Source organism: Physeter macrocephalus, chromosome 21, assembly GCF_002837175.3.
Source record: "Physeter macrocephalus isolate SW-GA chromosome 21, ASM283717v5, whole genome shotgun sequence".
In the NCBI taxonomy this organism is placed as follows: Eukaryota; Metazoa; Chordata; class Mammalia; order Artiodactyla; family Physeteridae; genus Physeter; species Physeter macrocephalus.
In genome coordinates this window covers 13397483-13417736 of record NC_041234.1, presented here as the reverse complement: position 1 = coordinate 13417736, position 20254 = coordinate 13397483, and the positions used below count along the sequence as shown (strand labels likewise).

Below are 20254 nucleotides of genomic sequence, written 5' to 3'. Positions count from 1 at the left end.
GTTTGCAACATTTCCATTTAAGAGCTCAAAGTTTCATTGGATGATCATTTCCCAGTTCTAACTCTAAAATCCTGAGAATGGACTCAGATTAGCTCAGCCTGGGTCAGGAGCCAACCTCTGGCTATATCTCTACAGATGAGGTGGGGTCACTTTGTAAAAATGTGTTTGCTTCCACTGTAACCATTCAAAAGGAGGAGGGAGAAGGAAAAGCCAGTTCCCACAGACATGGGATTGCTGGGAAGGCAAAACCCTGCAGAGGGTTGTATGAAGAAGAAACCTGGTGATCTTTGCCCGCCACTTCCATCGACATCCTTATGGTTCCCTTTTATTATGCGTTAATAAAGAAGCAGGCATTGAAGACTTGGTTTGGGGTGGGGGAACTGTTGTATCTCAATATGAATAATTTCTGCATTTCAGGGAGAAAAATAATGGGGGCAATGGAGACGGAAATTGAACATTTGGGAAGCAGCTGCATGACCCGGTTCATTCTTCTCTATACTTTAAAACTATTTTTTCCTTATGCACAATAATATAATGAGATGAGATGTGAGAAGATTTTCTGATTATTCCCTTTATGACTATGTTGAATCTGTGATAAATTTAAGATGGAAGTAGGGCTGGGGATACCCTGGACACCTGGGCATAATATTGGTTAATCTCTTTAGAATATGGTAATAAAGGCAGGCAGCCATCTTACAAAGGGATTACAGTAGGGACATTTCACAAAGTAAGAGTGGGATGGCCAGAAAAGCTGCCCCTCTGTCCTTTCAAATCAGATGTGAGGATAATCACAGAGATAACTATCTTGGCTTTCCAATGATAAGCAAGGCATCCTGTAATCATTCTATCCCTGATTAACGTTCACTGGTATTGATTTTAAAAGACATTTTTTTCATACAGAAACTAGAAGTGACTTTCAAAGAGAAAAAGATCTCTTAGAGAAATGACATTCTCAATAAAAGAATTTTAAAAGAAGTCTCTAAACAAGGACAATGTTCCTACTGGCAAATGATATGACACCCACAGAAACATGGAATTGTATAGTTTGAAGATTCCTTAGAGAAATCATGGCTAACCCTTTATTTTATACACATGAAACCTAAAGTTCAATGATAAGGAGACATTTGTCCAAGATTTGAGTATATTCTAGGGAAAGTAATCTAAAAAATTACTATCTAAGTATATTTAATAACAGCTAGTCTAGTGGTAAGAGCAAGTAAGTTTAGCTCAATAGATGTATAATCAAATATAAGAAAAAAATCATGTTTCCATTCAAATAATGAAAATGAAACTTAGGTTCCTTTTTTTGAGATTCATTCATTAAAAAAAAATTACTGTTCTTACAAGTTATATGAAGAACTGTAACATTTTTGCTAAAAGTTTCAAATTCTTAAAATTGAATGCGGTCAATGGCTATTTAGGACAGGGGTCAGCAATCTATGGCCCATGCCTGTGTTTGTAAAAAAAAAAAAAAAGAGTTTTATTGGAACACAGCCATGCCTGTTCTTTTTTGCATTGTCTGTGGCTGCTTTTGTGCTGCAAAAGCAGAGCTGAGTAGTGAGAAGTTGGGACTAAAACTGTATATCTCACAAGACTAAAATATGTACTATCTGGTCCCTTTAGAAAAAGTCTGCAGATCCCTGTCTTAGGGCACGTTTCCAAATGGCCATCTTGTAGTTGTCATGGTTATTTCATGAATATCAATTAATTCACCTTAATTATTCTAAAATTGTTTCATAATCAAATGTTATATTGCATGTGACATGCATATAAGTATCTAGTAATAAAAATAGTCAAGCTTTTCTAGTCATAAACAATATTCCAATCTCCTATACACTTTTTTTTGGTATTTGCATAGGTATATGTTTTCTTTTTAGCCTCATATGGCTTTTATTTTACTTTATTTTTTTAAATTGAAGTATACTTGATGTACATTATATAAGTTACAGGTGTATAATATAGTGATTCACAATTTTAAAGGTTTTGCTCCATTTATAGTTATTATAAAATATTGGCTATATTCCCTGTACTGTACAATATATCCTTGTAGCTTATTTTATACCTAATAGTTGGTAGCTCTCAATCCCATACCCCTATATTGCCCCTGCCTCCTTCCCTCTCCCTACTGGTAACCACTAGTTTGTTCTCTATATCTGTGAGTCTGCTCCTTTTTTATTACATTCACTAGTTTGTTGTATTTTTTAGATCCTATAGACTTTATAATGTTGATTTACTTATATTTCTCATATAAGAAAAAATTCTGCAGGCAGCACTTGAAACACATAAACAATGGTTGCCACGATAAAAAATGGATGCCACAGGCGCTTATCTATGCCCTGATGATCTTCAGACTGTAATTGCACATTTGAAACATTAACAAAAATATTTTAGAAGTCACTTTTCCTAAACAATGCTTTAGTTTATCATAGCTCTAAAGGAATGTAAAGCAAAGGTAAGAAACCTATGGGCCACATACCCACCTTTTTGAGAAATAATAAAAGACAATCCTTTGTTATTTAAAGGATACAGGTTTGAAATTAATGACTTAACTTTCCAATCCATGAATGTTCTTATCGGTCTCCTACTATGTGGCAAGTTCTAGTTAATAACTGAGGTTATAAAAAGGATAAGATATTATCTCTGCTTTTGAAGCACTGACAGTTTCTTGTACTTTATATTTACTAAGAACTTCTGGGACATTAACTAGCATAGTTATTTTAGTTTATGAAAGCTGCAGCTCAGAATTCCTCTCTAATGAATTCATGTTTGTAGGATGCCAGTGTTTTCTAGTAAACCAAGTGTTTGTTTTCTCACAAAATTATTTCCTGGCACCACATCACAAAAAACCTTAACTTCATGCAGAATTAAACATACTGATAGCCTTATACTGAAGAGTTTGGGATAATATGGGAATTTGTTTTCTCTGAAACAACATAGCAGAAGAGTTGCTCTATTTCCAAAAATGCCAAGTGGTACATCAAGGTCAAATAAGACTGTTTTCACCAAAAAAATTTATCCTATGTTTGTAACATCACAAATAACTACGAAGAGAATGTCTTTAAAACCATGAGATGTTAGATATGGATGGGATCTTACAAATCATTCTACAGCTTAAGAGTAATAAGTCAACTGAGGTGAGGTCAGAGGCAATTCCATGGTATCTGGAGAAGGATGAGGGGCAAGATACCCCTTGGCCCATGGCTTAGATTCAAGAATTCAAATTTAGATTTGGTATCATTTACAAATGAATTTATATACTCACTCAAAGAGCTACTGATAGAATTGAAAAAAAAGATATTCATATTCTTTATATTTGTGTTAAATTACAAGTACATACCAACCACATGGTACAATGAATTGATATTTAAAAAATTAATCTCACCATTATTCTTTTGAATAGTACAATAGATGTCATTTTTATGGTACGGAGTTAGTAAGTTACATATGTACATTATGAATATCAGTTTGTGGTGGCGGGTCCTGCTGGCTGGTGCCTCCCTCCTGCCTCCTCCTGGCTCGGCTGGCTCCGGACGCCGCCGCCAACACCGCCTCGCCGCTTCTCGGAGCCACAGCCGCCCTCGGCCTAAGAGGTTTTAAAATGGAACACTCTGATGCAGCACCTAGTACCTATTACCAGGCGTTGCTCGGCCCCCGAGATCCCAGACTAAAAGGATGGTTTCTTCTGGACAATTATATCCCTACTTTGCTCTGCTCCATCCTATAGTTGCTAGTTGTATGGCTGGGACCAAAATATATGAAGAATAGGCAGCCGTTCTCTTGCCAGGGGATTTTAGTGGTGTATAACCTTGGACGCACACTGCTCTATGTTCTGTGAGTTAGTGACGGGAGTATGGGAGGGTCAGTACAACTTCTTCTGTCAGGGCACACGCAGTGGAGGAGAAGCAGACATGAAGATCATCCGCGTGCTCTAGTGGTACTACTTCTCCAAGCTCATCGAGTTCATGGACACCTTCTTCTTCATCGTGCGAAAGAACAACCACCAGATCACAGTCCTGCACGTGTACCACCGCGCCTCCATGCTCAACATCTGGTGGTTCGTGATGAACTGGGTCCCCTGTGGCCAGTCTTAATTTGGTGCCACACTTGACAGCTTCATCCACGTCCACATGTACTCGTACTACGGTCTGTCGTCCGTCCCTTCCATGAGGCCGTACCTCTGGCGGAAGAAGTACATCACGCAGGGGCAGCTGCTTCACTTTGTGCTGACCATCATCCAGACCAGCTGCGGGGTCATCTAGCCGTGCGCCTTCCCTCTTGGTTGGTTGTCTTTACAGATTGCATACATGATTTCTCTGGTTGCCCTCTTCACAAACTTCTATTTTCAGACCTACAACAAGAAGGGGGCCTCCCGGAGGACAGAACACCAGAAGGACCACCAGAACGGCTACATGACGGCCGTAAACGGCCACACCAACAGCTTTTCTTCCCTGGAAAACAATGTGAAGCTGAGGACGCAGCATAAGGACTGAGGCCCAAGGGTTGACAGCTTATGAACCACGTTGTCTGAGTGTAAGCACACATGAATTGTGCCCAATGCTCGTTAACAGGTGCTGTAACTAGTCGGCCTACAATAGTGTGACTCATGTAGGACCTCTTCCATCAGTTCCAAACCCCTAGAAAATGTAGACAGATTATCCAAGTAGGCATAAGATTTTTTTTTTTTTTTGTGGTACGCGGGCCTCTCACTGTTGTGGCCTCTCCCGTTGCAGAGCACAGGCTCCGGACGTGCAGGCTCAGCGGCCATGGCTCACGGGTCCAGCCGCTCCGCGGCACGTGGGATCCTCCCGGACCGGGGCACGAACCCGCGTCCCCTGCATCGGCAGGCGGACTCTCAACCACTGCGCCACCAGGGAAGCCCTAGATTTTTTTTTTTTTGAGTGCTACTATTAATGTAAAACGGGAGGGGGGTTCTAAAGCAGTATTGATGAAACTTCAAATATATATTCTTTGTCTTCAAGATTTTAGGAAGTGTGTAGGATGAGCAAGATTTTAGGAAGTGTGTAGGATGAGTAGGCCGTTTTAAATTTCAGAAGTGCTAAGTGTTTTTCTACAGGAGACAAAGCCCATTTTGCTTTCCACTTGTGAGAGAAGATATATATTTTCCAAGAGAGATGATTAAATGTTTACCATTTGACAGAGTCCCAGAGATGAGCAGTGGGGAACTGGTTGCCACGGTCCAAATTTGGATTGATATCTGTACTGCTATCTGTTTTGACACAAACTTCTTTTGAAAATGTGCCTAGCTTACCAAAATGAATAAAGGTGGGGAAAGGACCTTAAATTTAAGGTAAAATTAAACAGATAGCTGCAGCATGAGAGAACTGGGAAACTGGATAGAGATGGTTTGTTTAATGTAAATCTAATAGCACCTGTAATTTTTTTTTCCTGCTTCGAATCTAAAGATTTGTTTAGAAATACTTGTTTAAAAATAAGACCGCTTATCATAAAATCATGTCTCACACCCTAGAGGCAGTGATCAAACAGATAAGGACTGTCCTGTGTGTCATTTTAAAGTGTTGGAATTTAGCCTCTGAATACCTCCTCCATTGGAGGAAAAAACATTCGTTGAACCACTCATGACACATCTGAGAAGGTCGCTGACAATGTATAAATGAATTGGTGGTTTGATATTTATGTAAATATCAGTTTATTTTAATTTTGCACATTCATATTATAGGGAGCCAGTTGGTTCTCTTAATTAGTCTTGTGGGTTTTCTGTTTGGAAGGAGTCACAGCACCTGTTTACATTTACCTTATCAAATCTAGAATGTATATATTTGTAAATGTATGTCTTCCTAGGTACTAGCTTGCGAATGTCTTTACATATTTCATTACAGAAACTATAACATTCAACAGTGTGCTGTCAGAGTGTGCTTTAGCTCATCTGCATATACCCACAACGTTAAATAATGTCTATACATTAATCATTAAAATGTTTTTGATTAAAAAAAATTTGTAACCTTGACTTGGCATGTCATTTTTTTACATTCTAAAAAAAAAAAGTAGACATGGTCTTGAGTTACCTAAGTGTTTAGAAGCCACAGAGGAAGTGGCATGCTAAGGTGGCATGGCCATGAAGGAATGAGACTGGAACTAAAGCCTGAGATCCAGATCCAATCTAGCAAACAGTCCCTGCATTTATGTATATTGGTATTAGGACCCCAATGAAGCCATATTCTGGTTGAAGTAAGATATTATATCATAATATCCATACCTACCCATCCCTCAACTACAACATACTGCACATAGTACATATATATTAAATGTATGCTTTCTTCATTCACATTGTAACTGACTTCCCCAATAATTTGGAATGAGAGGATATTAAGAATAAATCACTAAGGAAACTATGGATTGTCCGAGGTAAATTATCCAAACCAGATATTTGATACACTGTTGGATCAAATATTTGGATCAAATATCAAACCAGATATTTGATCCACTGTTGCAGTTTTGAAAAATGAGAAATACAAGAACACATTTAGGTCTGTGCTATACATTACCCCAAGTGGAGAGCTATTATTATGAGCTTTAACTCAGGTCAACTTAGGCCTCAAACCCTACTTTAAATGCCTTTCTTGCAGAGGAACCAAGTATCAAAACTAAAACAAACCAGAAAAACTACTACACTTTGATTGTAAGCATGAACAGCAAGTCTGAGACCTTTCTCTTGTTGATTTGAAGAATTACTTTAATTTTTACTATAATATTGATAGTGTAGACCTGGCCTCACTGTAAAAGATAGAAAAAGGAGGAAAAATACTCATCGCATACATACATAAAAAATATATCCCATTAGGAAAATGGAGAAAATGTATAGAAGAGGGAATTTGACGAAAAATCATGAAAATTTTCAACTTCACTACTGATCAATAAAATATAAATTAAGATTAGACAAGATTTCAATCACATTTTTTTTTATCATACTTATAAACGGCAAGGATATGGAGAAATAGAAATGCTTAGACAGTACTACTGCGTATACAAATCAGAACAACTATTTTGAAGAACAATTTGGAAATATACGTCAAACACGTGCAAGTCTTATTGCTTCATGCCTCCACTTCTAGTTATAGACCCTAGGGAAACACTTATTCTTGAGCATAAAGATGCAGGTACGTGAATGTTCATTACAGTATTGTTCATTATTGCCACAATAACAAGAAAATCTAAATTACCAATCACAATAGATTGATTAATAAAAATGAGTAATATTTATTCAATGGGCTATTATAGAGCAATTAAAATGGATAAACTTGAGCTACAGGTATTAAACTTGATAAGTATCTAGACATAATGATAAACAAGGCAATGGAATTACTCAGAACAGAATTACAATGGAATACTACACAGCCATAAAAAGAATGAAATGCTGGCACGTGCAGCAATGTGGTTGGACCTAGAGAATATTATGCTTAGTGAAATAAGTCAGAGACAGAAAGGCAAGTACTGTATGGTATCACTTATATGTGGAACCTAAAAAATAATACAAATGAAGGTATATGCAAAATAGAAACAGACTCAGATATAGAAAACAAACATGTGGTTACCAAAAGGGAGAGGGAAGGGAGGAAGGACAAAGTAGGGATATGGGATTAATAGATGCAAACTACTAAGTATAAAATAGATAAGAAATAGGGATATTATTTATAGCACAGGGAATTATAGCCATTAACTTATAATAAACTATAATGCAGTATAATCTTCAAAAACACTCAATCACTATGCTGTTCACATGAAACTAATAAAATATTGTAAATTAACTATACTTCAATTTAAAAAAAGACATAATGATAAACCAAAAAAAGACAAATTTCAGAACAGGTGAGCATAATAGCTTTATATAAACTTTAAAATATGCAAAATTATGCTCTATATTCTTCACATTTATAGGAGGTGAAAACTGTTAAACATGCATGAAAACAAACATCGAATTTAAAATAACAGTTACTTCTGTGGTGAAAGTAGGAAAAGGGAAAAAAAGAGTACATGGAGAACTTGGAATTTATCTAATGTTTTATTTTCTTTTTATTTAAAGTAAATATGGCAAAATGTTAAGATCTTATAAAGCTGAATGAATGGTGGATACATAAATGTAAATAGTATATCAGTGTTTTCAAACTGTGGGATGATACCCGTATTGTGGGTCTGAAATCACTTTGAAAGATTGAGGCTTATATTTTTAAAAAGAATAAAGGAAAAAAAAATAGGAAATATCAGTGTAAACTGCAGTACATCTAAGCAGTGTTTTGTGGATAGTTTGCTTTAGTTATTTGTATATTTATGTATGTATGTAAATGTGATATAAAATAGGTTTTCTTACTTTGAACTTTGGGTAAAAATGTTTTAAAGGTACTGTATTATATTATTCTGTACCATTTCTATCTTTTCAAAATATTTCATATTTAAATTAAAAAATATATATTATTAATCAAAAATATTGGGAATCAGTAGATTTTTAAAAGACAGCTATAACTTTTAAATCACAAAAAGAATTAGGTCTGTTTAACCACTTATAATGTTAAATATATTTTTAAAAATATTGATATCTCAAAAGGATAGATGAGTCAGTGAACATGAAATTTGAACTGAGTCTCTGAGTTACAATTTAATGCTTAGTTCTCTGAGTTAAATTGCTTTTTATAAATCAAAGTTTTTCTATATCTTAAATCCCATTCAGATATGTTTATTTTGCTGTATTTGAATTAAAGCTTAATATATTGGCATTTTTAAGGTAGTTATCATTTAGGTTTCTTGGAGATGTAACTCTGGAAATGTAATGAGAAATCCTTACATGATGAGTAACCACCAGAAACTAGATTAAGAGACTAAATGAGAAAGCAGGCCAATGACTTTTGACCCTTATATTTATTATATTTATATATTTTTTTCTTATTTTTCTCTACTAGGACAGGGTTTCAAAGCTTCCACAATAGCCAATATGCTTGGCCTCTGATACACACAAATTATTTACTCCATTTATGTATCACTTATGTCAGATAGTATATTAAGTTCTAATAAACTGAGTGGGAGGTGGCAGGGGGAGAAACCTGTAAAAAATAGTTCCAAAATGAAGCCCTTATCCTCTGGAAACCTTTCAGAAAATATACCTGTGATTTCAAAACTGTGTTTATGTGTCTTTATTACAGAAGGTATTAACAAAAGCCAGCTCATATACATTTCCATTTAAAGTTTTCTTAGTGTCATTGATACTAGTTGTAAATTATTAAAATTGGAAGATATTGAATGAAATCAAGACAACTACAGACTATATTGGCATTAATTAGCATATCCTTGACATCTAAATTTATCTATTCTAATAAGCTATATAATGCACAGAAACACTATTTTAAAATGCTTTTGTAGTAACAAAATATATTTATCTCTGAATTTATACCTTTGGCACTCAAAAAAGATGCAGATGGGCCATAATTCATAGGGTCTATATATCTTCCAAATTTGTTTGTTTGCTTTATTCATGTCTGCTGCTTTCAAAAAGGATTTTTTTTTTTTTTTTTGTGGTATGCGGGGCTCCCTCTGCTGTGGCCTCTCCCGTTGCGGAGCACAGGCTCCGGACGTGCAGGCTCAGAGGCCATGGCTCACGGGCCCAGCCGCTCTGCGGCATGTGGGATCCTCCCAGACCGGGGCGCGAACCCGGTTCCCCCGCACCGGCAGGCGGACGCGCAACCACTGCACCACCAGGGAAGCCCCTCAAAAAGGATTTTGAGATAGACTGTAATAAAAGGCCCATGCAATAGGCTTATTGACCGGAAGATAAATTATCTAAAGCATTATAGTAAGGAAGAGAAGGAAGGGTTATTGAGGGGGTGGGTGAAGAACATAAAATTATACAATAGTATTAGCTAAGAATAGTTACTTTAATTATCTACTAAATTTAGCCTGTACTTCCTGGAAGTCAAGACAAATTTTTAAAAATCAGTATGAATCGTATATGTCTAGTTGTAGTTAATCAGGATAGATAAATTCGAGTTTTCAATCTAAGGGACACAACTTTTTTTTAAAAAATCATGAATTTTTCCATAAGGAACACTCAACAACATAATGGATGACATTTTGAGTATTCAATGGGGTTTTAGAGAAGTCATTGAAACAGTCTTACCTTGACTATGTTGTATGTCAAAACGTGAAAAAAAGCTAAAGGGGATCTTGTTTGTGTAGCTCAGCAGGCTGTATATTACAGATCTACAATGATTCCATCTGTAATAATTTATAAGTTTGGCAGCTAACATACTTGAGGAAAAAATATTGTTTGAAACAACCTTGGTAGACCAAAGGGGGTGGATTATGTGAGAAAATGGATACTTCCGATGAGAAGAATGTTTTTGTTACCTAGTATGGTAAACTGAATATTGGCCCCCAAAGACAGCCAGGTCCTAATCCCTGGAATTTGTGAATGTCACTTTATATGGCAAAAGGAACTCTGCCAATACAATAAAGTTAAGGATTGTGAGATGGGGAGATTATCCTGGATTATCCAGGTGGTCCCTAAATTTAGTCACAAATCTCCTTTTGAGAAGGAGGCAGAGAGATTTGACTACAGAGATAGAAATCAACGGGTTACTGATGCAAGATGCTATGCTGCTGGTTTTGAAGATGGAAGAAGGGACAAAGGAATGTAAGAAATGTAGCTCTAGAAGCTCGAAAAGGCAAGGAAATTGATTCTCTCCTAGAGCTTCCAGAGGAAGGATAGCCCTACTGACACCTTGATTTTGGTCCAGTAAAACTGATTTTGGATTTCTGACTTCCAGAACTTAAAGAGAATAAATGTGTATTGTTTTATGCCACCAAGTTTGTGGTAAGTTGTCACAGCAGCCACAAGAAACTAGTCTACCTAGGATAACATGAAAAATATCTTCATCAAAAGTAAAATATTTTAAATACTTGCCCAGTGTTACAGTCTGAATGTTTGTGTCCCCCCACCTCAAATTCATATGTTGAAATGCTAGTGCCCAATGTGATGGTATTAGGAGATAGGACATTTGGGATGTAATTAGGTCATGAGGGTGGAACCCTGATGAATGAGATTAATGCCCTTAAAAAGAAGCCCTAGAGAACTACCATGTCCCTGCCACCATGTGAGGACACAAAAAGAGGTCTGCAGCGTGGAAGAGGGCCCTCACACAACAATTCTGGCACCCTGAACTAGGACTTCTAGCCTCCAAAACTGTGAGAAATAAACGTCTGTTATTTATAATCTACCCAGCCTATCATATTTTTACACACAGAATGCAAGGAAATCAATTGCTGATTGCTTGGGGGTGGGGTTGAAAACTTACAGGCTAATCAAAGCTTTTAAATCTAATATTAAAATGCTAAGAGGATAATTTCAGGGCTAGTTATGAATTTTCTGTTTTTTCTTATGTATTTTAGACAATATTTGCAGTGGTCTCTTATTGCATTTTTGGTAACATTTTCAGTATTCTCTGGGAAATTAAGTAAAAGGCTGACTCTAGAATGTAAGGTCTAGTGGGAAAATAGGGCCTCTTCCACCTCTCCGGGTTGAAAGATTGGATCTTATTTGTAATTTACAAAATCTGTGGTTTGTAGAGCAGCTGAACCAACAGGAGGCAACACCATTCTTATTTGAAAGCTGATTTCCTTTAGTAAAGCATCAATACTGGGTGTGACAAAATAGACAAGAAACAACAGTTCTTCAACTGACAATACTATATTAGTGGGGATCCAGGTTGTGAAGCAGACTACCTGGAGTATTCTTCCTTAAATTACTGATACAAACCACTTTAGGAGCTCTAAAGAAACAAATCGACCAGGGCATAAGCCTAGAGCGTCCTGCCCTGTTTTTCAAGAGGCTGAAGCAGGGTTGCCCAGTGCAGACATGAGAGCTTTAGAGTTAAAAAAAAATGAGGGAGCCAGCAGGATGAACCCAGAAAGTCTGATGTATTCAAGCCTCTAGTGAAAGCTTCTCTGGTGGCTGGCTTTGAAATGCAGAAATTCAAGCTGTATAGCTGAGTTTCCCCTGGATGTTGGCTGTTTGCTAATGCATAACCATCAGCTTCTGACCTAGATGAACTGACCCACTGACTGCTAGAGATTGCCATCATTAGGGACCTTGCTTCCTCTGTGTTCCCAGAGGACTCTGCATCTACTCCTGCACATTTTCATATTGCACTGAAGTTATTCATTTATCTGTCTCTTCCACATGCATCTTGGCTTATTTTTTTTGTGTGTCTCTAGCACCGGCATAGTGCCTAGCATTCAGAAAAAGCTGAATAAATGTTTGCTCTATGAATGAATGGAAGGAAACTCCGGATAAGTCTTCTGACAAAATCATTAGCCAGGATCTTTAAATTCTAGGAATCTTGAGGCTGATGGGGAATTTGACAACGCAGGGATAAGGTTGTTACCACTTGAACCCACTTATCAATCTTGACATCACTAAAAGTGATAATCAGACACTAGGGAGTCACTGCTACATGCTCCTGTAAACCCTATTGAAGTTCTCCCACTTCACTGGGATTGCTTGGACTGGAAGCTCTATGCAGACAGGCACTTATTTTTACTCATTTTGATATTAGAAGAATATAGAACAGTGCCTAACATATAGGTGATCCATAAATTGTTATCCAATGAGTGAGTAAGCTTAGAGGACAGAGTTGAGAAGGTAGAGATGGATGATAGGGAAATCAGAAAATAAGTGCTTATAACAGTCCGAGTATAAGGGACAATACCTGGTTTGGACTTTGCCACCCTCAAAAGAGTTCCCCAGTATTGCTTCCAGTGGCAAACATGCCTTTCAGGGGCTCTGGAGTGGATTTTCCTGCTGTATATCCACTCCCCTGGCCTGGCTTCCCTCAAGAATCCCTCCTGGATCTTCCAGTTGTGCCCATTCATTTTGTTCCCTCCAAATCAGGGCTCTGATGGGCCTCTAGTGACCCTGAATTAGCATAACATAACATGACGCATTGTACCACTAATACTGATAGCTATAAGAGTATAAAAATAAACCAGGAATTCTGAAGACTCCCCTTCTTGCCCATCTCCTGGACTCCCAAAAGAACTGTCTCAGAAAATTTACTTCCAACCTGTCTCCATCTCAGAGCAATGATGACACTCTGATCACTGTGGCCTCACCCACAAAGATGAGTTCTCTCACCTGCTCAAGCATCCACAGTGATACTTTTGTAGGGACCCTGTCTCCTGTTTCTACTGAAACTATTTGAATGTGTGGTCTCCAGCATTTAATGATCTCTGCAAACTCCAATGAGCCTCACTCATTGGAGGGCCTTCTTAATAGCCATCTATTCAAAGCACATCACTCATTGCCCACAATCTAGCAGTAAGACCAAGCACAGAGATAGGATGCTGGAAGAATACATTTTCCACAGATACAATTCCTAGGTTTCCTCCCCACACCTTTACTTCAAGAACTCTCCCAGCACCTCCCTCTCCACACTTCCATCCTTGAGTAGTGCTTGACTATGAGAGAGAAACAAAAGTATTTAAATTCATGTTATTTTTATATGATTAAAATGTTATGGTACATAATATTTTGTGTATATACTATTTATGCTTACTCATTTGTTTCTCTTCAAGTTGGATTGAAAGACTTTCCAATTCCTAAGATTTGTAAGTAGCACGTATTTTTGGTGGAAGTGGTGTTCTGTTAAACCATACAGAGTAACTCTTTGGAAAAGTCATAATATCAAGCAAGGCCGCACTACACTTTTTTTCTCTGGCAGGACAATTAGATTTACAACCACACTGCTTTTCCTATTTTTGCCCTTGTGCAGATACATTTAGAAGAGCTGTATAATATGTGCTTTTTAAAAACACACATATTTTTACCATTCACTAAAAAAATGAACGATACCATAAAATCTTAGTCTTTAGATATTTGGAGGTAGGGATTAACTCCGTAGAGCACTCTTCTGTCCATCTGTGTGTGCACACTCCAACAAGTATTTTGGAATTCTGAGAACTTTGCAAATGATGTTATCATGCAGAATATTCTTGAGAAAAGATTTCCTTTGTTTCATAAAAAAAAAAACTTCTATCGACTTAAATAACAGACATAGTCTATTCTGATCTATTTTTTTTTTCTTACAGTAACCATTTTTTGCTGTGCAGACATTACTGTTTGCTCAGAGGAATACCAGGTATTTGCTCAGACAGCTTTCAAAGGAAAGAACGTACTTTTTTTGCTCCTTTCCTAGTTGTCGCTTATCTATTTTATACACAGTAGTCTGTGACTGTTAATCCCATACCCCTAGTTTGTCCTCTCTTCCCTCAGCATTTCTTATGCAAGGCTATTTGGCTATATTAACTTCAAGTGTAAATAAAAGGAGAAGGTGAGTCTATTTTGTGTTTTACTTTTTTTTTTTTTACTAATGAAAGAAAATGTGACACAACATCCCTAACTCAGCCGATTAATAAGTATTTCCTATTCAGAATCTGCAGAAGAATTTTAAGGGAGTCAAATAGTTTCCAGAATTTTACTCAGTTCTTTAAACTCTAAATACTATAAAATAGAAATTATTTTAGAATAGCCACTTTTTTTGGGGGCGGTGGGTACGCGGGCCTCCCACTGCTGTGGCCTCTCCCGTTGCTCCCACTGCTGTGGCCTCTCCCGTTGCGGAGCACAGGCTCCAGACGCGCAGGCTCAGCGGCCATGGCTCACGGGCCCAGCCGCTCCGCGGCACGTGGGATCCTCCCGGACCGGGGCACGAACCCGTGTCCCCTGCATCGGCAGGCGGACTCTCAACCACTGCGCCACCAGGGAAGCCCCTAGAATAGCCACTTTTTAAATAGTCAAAACTACTTTTCAAAATCTTGAAATCTTTCATCATTATTTCCACTTCATTGGGCCACAGAAGCACCAAAGGGAGCTGTCGCAATAGAGGTTTGTGCACACCAGAGTCTCAACTGGGACACAGATATTACCTTGAGAATCTGACAGTTTGCCTAAAAATTGGAAGTTTGAGCAAATAAGGCAAGTAGACCATGGGCTGTGTGTGTGCGTTTGTTAGCTGCTGTAATTATTCCAGGTGAGTTCAGTCTCTCAGAAGATCCTTGACCCTAATTTTGAGCCTAAAAGATGACAAATAAGTGCTTGATAACATAGTAACATAGTATTTAAAAAATCGATCTCTCCTGTCATGTCCTACCATGTCCAAAGTTTCCCTGATCAAATAAGCCCATTGCCCCTTTTAGCTCTATCATTTATAGCAAACTTTGCTGTTGTTGTTAAATTTATGATTTTTCATTGCCCTCCCAGGCAGATAGTTGATGGTAAGAGTCTTTTTTTCTTTTTCTTTTGTTTTCTGCTGCAAATAAGAACACTATTAAGCAGTTTGGGGAGGGAGAAAATAGGTACTGAATTATTAAGACAGAACGTGAGAAGGAGCCAAATAGCCTTGCATAAGAAATGCTGAGGGAAGAGAGGACAAACTAGGGGTATGGGATTAACAGTCACAGACTACTGTGTATAAAATAGATAAGCGACAAGGATATGTTGTATATAGCACGGGGAATTATAGCCATTATCTTGTAATAACTTATAATGGAATATAATCTGCAAAAATACTGAATCACTATGCTGTACACCTGAAACTAATATGATATTGTAAATCAACTATACTTCAATAAAACAGACAGGTAGGCAGACAAAAATGTTGAGAGACTGAAGTCCTCAGAGGAAGAGCAAGTACGTGGATTCGAATATTTTGGCCTGTTCTATCCAAAAGGGTAGTCACCAGCTACTTGTAGCTATTGAGCACTTGAAATGTGTCTGGATTTCGAAGACAGTACAAAAAAAGACTGTAAAATAGCTCATCAATAAATTTTTATGATATCACATGTTGCAATGGCTATATTTTGGAAATACTTGGTTAGAAAAATATATTATTAAAATTAATTTCACCTGTTTTTTTACTTTTAATATAACTAATTATTATATTTAAAATCACATATTGTGATTGGCATTACAATTCTACTCGATAGTGCTGATTTTAAAAATTCACTTCAGAAGGAATGAGTAAAAGACATTTTAAGCCAGTTAACTAGAGGTTTAAAATAGTCAAATTAACAGAGGTATATGTTGAATTTAAAAGCCAATAAATAATGAATATGCATTCCCTGAGGGCAGGAACCTAGTGTGTCATGTTCATCTGCACATTCTCAGCACCTAGCACAGTTTCTGTCATGTACTAAGTACTCAGCAAATAAATGCATGAATAATGAATCACTCAAATTAGAATTATGAAATAAGTAGAGAGAAAGCGTTAGCTTGAGTGTCACCAAATATTTTTTAAAGAACTGTATGATGGTTCTTACATACTTCCTGACCAAAAAGAAATTCTTCAGTAATAATTAAGGATCTCTATTGGTAAAGTGCACAATCAACTTAGGAACAAGTTTCAGAAACTTACTAGAGACTTTCTTTTTTAACACATACTACAGAAGGGAGGTGAATGGAGGAGTGTCAGTCTGGGATCTGCTGGTTCCTTTTTAGTGAAATTTGCTACCATACAACATAGGAATGGAACTAAATATCTATTGTGCCCTTTCATTACAGGTTTAACAAACTTTTTTCCCCCCAAAGTTTCTAAATCTAGCATTGATAGATGGGCTTCAGGGACACATAAATCCTCCAAAAATGTGTGCAAAACTGTATTTGTGCAAATGTATGTTTTGGGGAGAGAATACTTTGGCTGTCATCAAAGGGGTCCAATGACAATAAACATATTACCCAGCCACTGCTCTACTGCAACATGAAATAGGATCAGGGTGAAAGTAAGATAATGACATCTTGTTTTGGTTTCAACATTAGGGAAAGTTATCCTTTGGCTGGAAAGCACTGGATCCTCTTCTGTTTTTCACACATTACCCAAGAGGTTTGACTTTCTAGAACTTTTCTTAGAGATTTCAGGTAGCCCGACCAACATTTTAAAACATTGTAAAATATTCTAAAAAGACGAAAATAATTTAACAGCTGTAAAAATGTTTGAAAATGCAAATCAATGTATTGTTTACTGGAAATACAGTATTTTTGGAATCAATTCTGGCCATGATGAAAAATTTTAAAGTAGGTCACAAACATCTTTAAAATTGTTCCTCTGCCCATACCACCAATCATCCTAATGAAATCAGTATCTGTTTTCTTACTGGCATTTAGCTTCCTTACTTTCTAAGTTAGGCTCTATCAGGGTCGGCTCTGAATATATTAAATACAGATAAATCATATGATTTGATACAAAGGAGGAATGAGATGCCTGCCAAGCCTTTGCTCCCCTCTTTTCTGATAATAGCCCGCATAGTCTCTTTTGGAGAATTACCTCTTACTCACTGGAGAGAGTCTTAATGCGAAGCCAAGAAGTTCACTTTAGACCCACCCTCGACACATACTTCGAGGAGAATGTGTGGCTCAAGCTCTGGCAATCAGACTTTTTCTTCAAACTGAACTCTTATAAACAGAATGCAACAGAAAAATGAAAAATGGTGGGATTTCATTCATCCTGGTGGTCAGACCCTGAGGATCCTAGGAGGTTCTTGGTACTTAGATCCCCAGGGCTGCTCTGTCTCTGAATCTTTCTTAAATCAGATTCTTATGCTTTTCCTTTAATTTCCAGTAAATTCAGTGGTAGACAGTGGCTCTTTATAAAGTGGATACATAATCTGAGACTAATAATTTACTTATTCCTCAAAAGCAAAAAAGAAAAGAAGTTGAACATCTCTTCTCCATGAACTACTGAGGGCTCAAAATATTGATCTATCCAGGAAGACTTTATTATGTCATTTGACACATGTGAAACATTAAAAAATATTAAGTTGATTTACACTGAAGGTCAACTGGCTCTGAGTTCAAGAGGTACACTGATGAGAGGATCATGAGGTCTGGGGCAGCCCAGAAAGATATAAGATGGGACGTGACCCAAAACTCACAAAAAGGGATAGATTTTGAGAAAACTGATATGAGAGAAGAACAATTCAGGTGGGGAACAGTTTGACCAATTACACAGAGGAAACCTATCCAATTGGCCACTAGGGAGAGTTTGTATATGAGAGAGCTAGGAATAAAGTTGGAACAGTTTGAAGACACTCAAAAGCCATGCTAAAATGTTTGGGCTGTATTGTGCAGGCAATAGAGAATCTGTGTAATTACTTTAATGTGTAAAATAGCTTGACCCAGGGCAAGATTGGATGCAGGGTGGGCAGGTACGGGATGTCCATAATACCTCACATTCCAGGTGAAAAGGAAATGGAGCAGGATGGTGGTGATGAAAATGAAAATGGATTACCTGATGGGAGAAATCACACAAAGGGAGATTCCATCAGATTTGATAAATGGCTGAACTGATATGGAAGGGAGAGGGTTCAACCAATCAAACCATGATTCCAAGGTTATCAGCATAAATTATGGAAAAGCAATAATACTTTGAACTTGGTAGTCCAAGGAAGAAACTATTTTGATAGTTATAATGTGTATGTAATTTCCTTTTTCTATATGCCCTTTTTGATAGGTATAAGGGGAATTGCTGAAAGGCAGCTCACAGTTCAAATACCAAGAAAGCTAATACACCATAGCGTAACAATGACTCCACTCCTACTGCTGAATATTTGTCCCTTTTATTTTGAGAAGGTGATTGAAGATAATTTCCCATCCTTCCTACCTTTCTTCCTCCTTCCTTCCTTCCTTTCTGTTTTTGGAAACTTCCTTTGATGGTGTCAGTAGCTACTCTATCCCTAAAACTTAATAAGAATATTTTTACAGGTACCTACTTTTGGCTAAAGCAATAGGCTTCCCTGATCTGGGCTACTTCTGGGACTAACCTTTAAGCGGCCTGGCAGCTCCCACCTTTGCTTTCTTGGAACCCAGCTGCCATGCTATTAGGAAGTTTAGGCTATCCTATTGAAGAGAGAGGCCACATGGGGGGGCCTTAGAGGGAAAGACACCATGTGGAAAGTGGGGCCATCTTAGACCTTTCAGCCCAGTCTAGCCTCCAGCTGAAAGCAGCTGCACGACTCTAGAGCCCACACCAAGTGGAGCAGAAATACTACCCAGTCTATTCACAGAATTCTCAAATATTATAGACATTCATTGTTTTAGCTACTATATTTGTGAATAGAAAATTGAAACAGAAAGGTTGCGTTTGAGGTGTCTCTGAGATAGTTAGGCAGCGATCTCCAGCTGTAAGGAGCTACAGAAGCTCATAGAGAAACTGGAAATACAGATTTTGAAGCTATTCACTTAAAGATGATGAATAAAGTCAGGAACATGCAAGAGATTATCTATGACAAGAGTATAAAAGGAGATGAGGAAGGAGTCTAGGCCAAACTCTCATAAGGAAAGAAGAATATGGCTCATATGGAATGAGACAACAAATGAGAAAGAGAAGAAAAGCCAGAAAAACAGAAAAAATGTAAAATCACTAATGCCCAGAGAAGGGTCCCATGACGGAGAAACACGAACTCCTGTGATGAATGTTGCCAAGAAGTATGACAGGATCCAGTTTATATACAGAATGAAAAGTGCCTCCAAGAGGTTTAATATCATTAACATCATCTAGAGAATTAATTTCCTCAAGGAAGACATATTTGATGCCATGTCATTAACCTATCCATGATATACCCATTTCACCTTTCACCAAGTAAATGCTTATTCATATTTGATTTTAAACACAATCATTTCAAGATAGAAAATGAACAAGCACAGAGACTTACAGTTTTAAATTAATTGCAAGGGCATGAATAATTGGAAGGTTGTCTATATATTGTAAGGCTCATTGTGATCCCTTTGTTGGCTCCCAAACTGATCCAGAGAGACTGAAAAATTGTAGCACTGGCTTATTGGGTATTTAATTATCATTACTTGCATGATAATTATGTATAATTCATGCCATAACACTGTGCACGTTACATGGAAGGTATGATCCAGTGGAGTAACGAGGGTACTGGACTGCTGAAGTGGATCATATTTTACAATCTCCTTCTTCTATCTGATAAAGTTAGTCTCAGTAAAATCCATGTAATAATCAGTAGTAGTCATTTTCTCAATTTGTTCTTTAGTTTCAAAACAATAAAAAGGAAAAAAATGTCAATTATAAACATATTTTTCAAATTCAGTAACATATTTCATGTATCAAAGATGTACCCTTTCCGGGCTTCCCTGGTGGCGCAGTGGCTGAGAGTCCGCCTGCCAATGCAGGGGACGCGGGTTCGCGCCCCGGTCCGGGAAGATCCCACATGCCGCGGA

The 20254-nt window shown here is 37.4% G+C and overlaps 1 protein-coding gene and 1 pseudogene across 1 annotated transcript in view; one reads left to right on the top strand and one right to left on the bottom strand.

The window, feature by feature from the left end:
- Positions 1 to 20254, bottom strand: part of IL1RAPL1 (interleukin 1 receptor accessory protein like 1) — a 686991-nt gene that overhangs the window by 350212 nt on the left and 316525 nt on the right. The window lies entirely within an intron of this gene.
- On the top strand, positions 3599 to 4490 carry LOC102986276 (elongation of very long chain fatty acids protein 5-like; annotated as a pseudogene).